The sequence below is a fragment of the Choloepus didactylus genome, chromosome 21 (genome assembly GCF_015220235.1).
Source record: "Choloepus didactylus isolate mChoDid1 chromosome 21, mChoDid1.pri, whole genome shotgun sequence".
Lineage (NCBI taxonomy): Eukaryota > Metazoa > Chordata > Mammalia > Pilosa > Megalonychidae > Choloepus > Choloepus didactylus.
The window spans coordinates 23,443,775-23,449,774 of record NC_051327.1 but is presented as its reverse complement, the minus strand read 5'-3'; the positions used below and the strand labels follow the sequence as shown (position 1 = coordinate 23,449,774).

Here is a 6,000-nt window from a genome sequence, read left to right as displayed (position 1 = left end):
GGCCACAGGGGAACAGTCCCAGGGACAGCCCAGGACAGAGCTGACCGGCACATCCAGGTCGTGCAGTCCCCACCAACGTCTGGCAGCAACTACAGAAGACCCCCCCGCACCCCCTAGCAAGAACTGCCGAGCCCTAAACAATTCCTGGCCCACAAAATTGTGAGCCAAATAAGATGACTGCTGCTTTACCCTAGCAGATTGGGGACTGTTTGTTACACGGCTGTAGCAGTGGGCGTCCCTATCTCTCTGCCCTCCTGTCTTAGAACCTTCTCTTACTCCCTTGCTCCTGGCCTCAGGTCTTCTTTGCACCAAGCTGGTTCCTGCCTCCGGATTTTTGCACTGGCTGCTCGCTCTCCCCCTGGAAATTCCACTTGCCTCCTTCCCAATCTGTCTCCTTATCAGGCAGGTCTCAGTTCAAATGTCATCCCTGGGTGGTTCTTCAGGATCATCTGACCTGGATAAGACACCCGAACCCTGTATTTGCTTTACAGCAGTTACCACCATCTGATATTTTTTCTGTTTGTGTTTATTGACTGTGTCCTCTGCCAGAATATAAAGTCTGAGAGAGGAGGGCCCTTACCTGTTTTGATCACCGGGGTACCCCTGCTCCCAGTGTGATGCCTAGCACGCAGCAAGCAGCCATAAGTGCTCATGCCCCAGACCCAACAGCCATGAGGAGGGAGAAGGGCAACATCCTGCCAGTGAGAGCAGCGAGGAAAAGCCCCGAGGCCACAGGGGCTGGAGGAGTTCAAGATGACAGGGCTAGGGTGAGATAAGGTGGGGCCTTTTAGAAGAATATTGTACTTTTCTCCCAGTGTGATGGGAAGGGAACGAGCTCTGATTTGGGTTTGGTTTTGTTTGTTTATTAGTGAAGTTGTGGATTTACGGTATTCTCCTGTACCACACCACCATCATCTTGCAAGGTGTGGAACATTTGTCACAATTGATGAAAGCACATTTATGATTGTACTATTAACTACAGTCCATGGTTTAATTTAGGGTTCACAGTGTAGTGTAGCTCCGCGGATCTCTTTATTTTTATGTTTATTGTTACTATATAGATAGACTCTAACATTTCCCCTTTTAATCCCATTCAGATGGACACTTCGGTGCTAAGCGACCCGGTTTTAAAGGGTCTCTCCGGCTGCTACGTGCAGCCCGCCCGGGGGGCGTCCCGGGCCGAGGGGGGCAGGGAGGGGAGCGAGCCGCTCTCGGGCAAGTCCTGTATTCAACCTTCACAACCACCTTGAGCGCCCACGTTATCGGGGAGGCCCCCGGGCTCAGGGCGACGACAGGGCTTGTCCGAGGTCACAGCCGCGAAGCCTGGGGCAGGGCCGGGAAGCGGGGCTGGGGCGCGGGGTCTCGGGGAGCCCCCCGAAGCCGCCCCTCCCACCCGGACCCGGGTGCCCGCCGTGCGCAAGCGCAGAAGAGCCCGACGACGCGGCTGCAACGCGCACGCGCGGAAGATTCCGCTCCTCCGGGCGCGAATCCACCGACCCGGGGTTTGGGTCCCGCCGGGAACTGTTTATAAACACAGCGCGCGGCCGCCGGCAAGAGAGCCTGAAGGTAGTGGGGTCAGAGGTCAGGGGTCGGCGGTGACGGGGTCGCTGGTGCGGAGGCCGGCCCCACCGGGCTCGCGGGCTGGGGGCTGCGCGGCGTGGCGGGTCCCGCGGCCCCACGGCGGACCGGGGCTGGCGGGGGCGCCACGTGGTGCGCACGTGGTCCGTTCTCGGCGCGCCGGCGCTCCCCTCCCCCATGGGCCGGCGCCCTCCCGCGCCCCCTGGCGGCGCCTGCCTGCCCTGCACTTCGCGCGTGCGCACTCGGGCCAGCGCCGCCCCTGGGCCCTTCCGGTTTCCGGAGGGCCCCGCCTAGGTCAGTTGCCTCCTGGGGACAGCAGCTCGTTAGCCACGTTGTGGGGGTGGGACCCCGAGGTCATAGCTGCAGATAACTGGACGGGGCTGGACTTGAGCTGAGTTTCCGTGACTCCAAGGGCACGGGGAGGAGGGGAAGGGGCCTCCAGAAAACTACGTGGGTCTTGAAGCTGGGTTTGCCCAGCAAGCGGTTGTTTCGATGTCATTAGATACAGATTTGTCTGGTGTGGCTTGAGGGGCTGCACCGCTGCTTCCCGCTCCAACTTGATTTTAAGGATTTTAAGTTCCTTGAAGGCAGAGACCACTGATCCTAAGTCGGTGTCTGTATAAAATGCTCAATGCATATTTAATGATTGAATGAATGAATGCGCAGGTCAATGATTGTTAAAATGGTCAAGAAGTGTTTGGGCTTGTTATGAGCTTCTCCCTGATAAACGCTGCTGGGCACATCACGGCACTCAGTGAATGGTAGTTGTCATGGTTGTTGCTGTTACTATTTTTTAAACTTTGTACTCTTTTCATTCTAAGAAGATTCGGGGAGACTTACAGAAATTAAAAAAAGACAAGCAAACTTCTTCCTGACTTTTTCTGCCATTTTAGCTTAAAGGCCCAGAATCACATTTCCACTTCTGGTTGCTCTGAAAACTTAGTATTCTTAGGAATTTAACCACTCCAGCAACATCTTTTAAATACCTGCTGTGTGCCAGACACTGCTGCACGCTCTAAGCTGTCCGTGTCACATCTAGGTCAGAGGAAAATCTGAAAGTGGTTATACTATAAAGGAAAGCACGGAAGTTGTTACCCTAAAGGTCAGGCTGGTGGTAAATGTGCTGTGGGGCAGAAGTGGTGCATATGTATATATATTTATTATAATGTTTCATGGATATAGAGAATGTGTAGCATACCATTTACAAATAATGATAAACATACGTTAGTCTTTCTCGTAAATTCTGTGCAGCCAACTGAAGCATTCTTAACTTGAACAAGGGCTAAATTTGACTTTCAAGCCCTGGACTTTCGCATTTGCAGTTTTCCGAAGTGTAACTATTTCTTTAATTGCAGGTTTCAAACTACTGATGTGGAATCTCTTCCAGTTGAGAAGAGATACACAGTAATAATAATATAGAGTATTTCCAGCATATAGATACAATACATGTAAACAACCTCAAGGACATGGATGATAGTAAAATACTTAAGAAGTGATGACTTTTGAGACTTTGTTTTAAATTAATGTATTTCACTCTAAATTTATATAATTTAATTTTTAATTATGTCTATGTTTGCAGCCATTAAAATAAAATTCCTGAAAATCTAACATTTGGCTCTTGTGAGCCAGTTCTAATTCGTGACTCCCCTAAGTGGAGAGTGTATGTGTGTAAAATAGGCTCCTGGGCTGGTAGAGAACGTTCTGTTTCTTAGCCTGGGTTACGTTTAGGCAGACACACGCTAAGATGACCCGTTAGTCCTGCCTCTTGAATAATCCACCCTCTCCTTGAGTGCCGACAGACTTGTGACTTACTTCTAACCAGGAGAATACGGTGAAGTTGAAGGAATATCGCTCCCTTAACTGGGTTACGTTATATGACAGAAGTGCTGGGATGTCGCTTCCATGGTTACGTGCTGTTGTGTAAGACTCCGTCACGGCAGACGGGAGGCAGAGCCTCTCCTGCTGGCCTTGCAGAAGCAGACAGCCCTGGTGTGGGCTCCTATGGAAAGGGCCCCATGGAGGAAACCATGGGTGCCTCTGGGGGGCCTCCAGCCAATAGCAGGTAAAGAGCCAGCACCCGCAAGAAGAGAATCCTTCCGCCAACCGGGACGAGCTTGGCAGTGGACTCTTCTTCCCCGGCTGAGCCTCCAGGTGAGAGCACAGCCCAGCCTGCGGCCCAGAGAGCCCGAGCGGAACCCCAGCTCGGCCACACTCTGATGGAAGCCAGGAAAGCCCAAGAGGAGCCCCAGCTCAGCTGCAGCCTGACACAGCCCAGGGAGCCCCGAGCAGAGCCCCAGCTCGGCCGTACCGGATGGCAGCCTGGAGATCCCAAGCAGAGCCCCAGCTCAGCCGCACCTGGACTCTCAGACCACAGAAGCTGCAAGACGATAAGTGTGTATTGTTTTAGCCACTAAGTTGGTGACAATTTGTTATGCAACACTAGAAAACTGATACATAATTATTCACTAGATTTATGCTTTGCGCATCTCTCTGTATGTGTGTTACATTTCTCAATTTTTAAAATTTGGGGGGAAACTGTAAACATTAAAAATAAAAAGGGCAGGAAAGAACTGCACCAAAATGTTGGCAAGAATGCTTTCAGAGACTCTGGTGGGTTTTTTGGTTCACTTGTTGGCCCCAGATGAGCTCACTCTCCTGGCTGTTGGCTCCCTGGACTGGGATGAGGCTGTGGTCGGGAACCCGTTTTGAGGCCTAGGATTTTACCCCAGCTCTAACGCTCCTGCCTGTGTGTGCTGGTGAACGTCCATCTCATCTTTGCATTAGAGATGGTGGGGTGTGATGACAACCTCCTTGAAGTAGGCCTTGTTACATGGCCGGCATCCCCAGAAGCCCTCACTCATCCTGGAGCCGTCATGGGGTGGAGGCTGACCCCAGCCCCAGGGATGGGCCCGGGTGGGTCTACACAACACATGGTGAGCCCCTCTCCTTGCCAGTGAGTGGTTCAGGAATCTAAGTCAATTGCCGTACACCATTTCCCCATACCATTTGTGGAGGGCCGTGCATCCAGTTTGAAGGGGGATTTGGTAGGAGTTTCCAAAAAAGGTTTCCTGTCTCCGAAGAGAGAACCACGAGAAGAGACAGCCTTGCTTTTCTGGGTGGTGAGTGAGCGGGTGAGCTGTGAGAGGCCACTTTGCTCCCGGGCATCCACAGGAGGAGAGGGTCAAGCCATCCTGAAATCCTGCCTACACCCTGATCCCAGCTGTGTGGACTGGTCCACGTGGTCAAACCATGTGGAGATGCATTTTCTGTTATTTGTAGGGCTAAACTTGCATCCTGATTGGTGGGCCACGTAAAACCCTTAGCCAGGGCTGAAAAACTCGGGGTGGGTGTTGCACCGGGCATTGGATTCCACGTCTGAGCACCCCCGGAGTTGGGCGAGGTGGGGATGGCCCAGCAGCTGGCATTTTCCACATAGCTAGGACCTTGGGTGTCAGCTCCACGTGAGCCGCGGCTGCTTCCCAAGATTGAGCCATTTCTCACAACAGCCCCAGGAGGCTGACGCTGTCACCCCCGCCTGCCACTGGGCCGCAGAGGACACTGAGGCTCAGGGAGTCAGTCCTTCGCACAAGGCCACCCGGAAAATCAGGGGCAGGGTCAGGCCTCACACCCAGCTCGTCCACTTCCCCACGTCGGCCGCTGCTCCTGATAACCTATCAGTCAACACTTAAAGGCTAAGCTTGAAATTGCCGGGTGGTTATTTGCCTTCCATATTGTGTCTAAGAAGGTACTGGAGCCTAGGAGAGCCTCGAGACGTGCTGCCAAGCATCTGACTTTTAAACGTGCCTGGGACGCTTCTGTCCTGGAAGGCCCTCGGCCACTGTCGGGGCCAGGAATGCGCAGAAGGGCCTGGGCTGCAGGAAGGGGGACTTGCTGGGCTGGGTTGACCTGTGACCCCCCAAAAAGGCCTGTCCAAGCCCTGCCCCTGGTACCAGGCGAATGTGACCTTGTTCGGAAATGGGGGCTTGCAGGTGTAGTTGAGAATCCCGAGGTGAGCGCACCTAGATGCCAGGTGGGCCCTGATTCCTTATCAGGAAGGGGAGGGGATTTGAGACACAGAGACTCGAGGACGAGGTCACCTGAGGAGGGCGGCCGAGGTGGAGGGACAAAGCCAGGGAGCCAGAAGAGGCAGGAAGGAGTCCCCAGAGCCTCCGGAGGGCGCGGGCCCCCCACATCTGGGGCTTGTGAGAGAATGAACTTCTGTGTTTTAAGCCCCCCAGTTCAGCGGCCTAGGAAACTAACACACCCCCCGCTGGATTCTTACTCAGATGTGACCCGAACAGCCCTCGAACCCAGGGATAGATGCAGCCAAAGGAAGCTTCTCCGGGCCTTCGGGGAGCCCCATGGTGGTGGTTTCCAGGCCTGGGCAGCTGCCCATTGCTTTCCTTCCTCTTTTCACTCCCC

General features: G+C 53.8%; 1 long non-coding RNA gene across 5 annotated transcripts in view; it reads left to right on the top strand.

Annotated features, from left to right (window-relative positions):
• Positions 1-1,449: 1,449 nt before the first annotated feature.
• The window catches only part of LOC119517553, a 30,107-nt gene continuing 25,556 nt past the window's right edge, over positions 1,450-6,000 (top strand). For all 5 annotated transcript variants that reach the window (XR_005213551.1, XR_005213552.1, XR_005213550.1 and 2 more), the window contains exon 1: positions 1,450-1,566. This is a non-coding gene — a long non-coding RNA (uncharacterized LOC119517553). The remainder of the gene's footprint in view (positions 1,567-6,000) is intronic.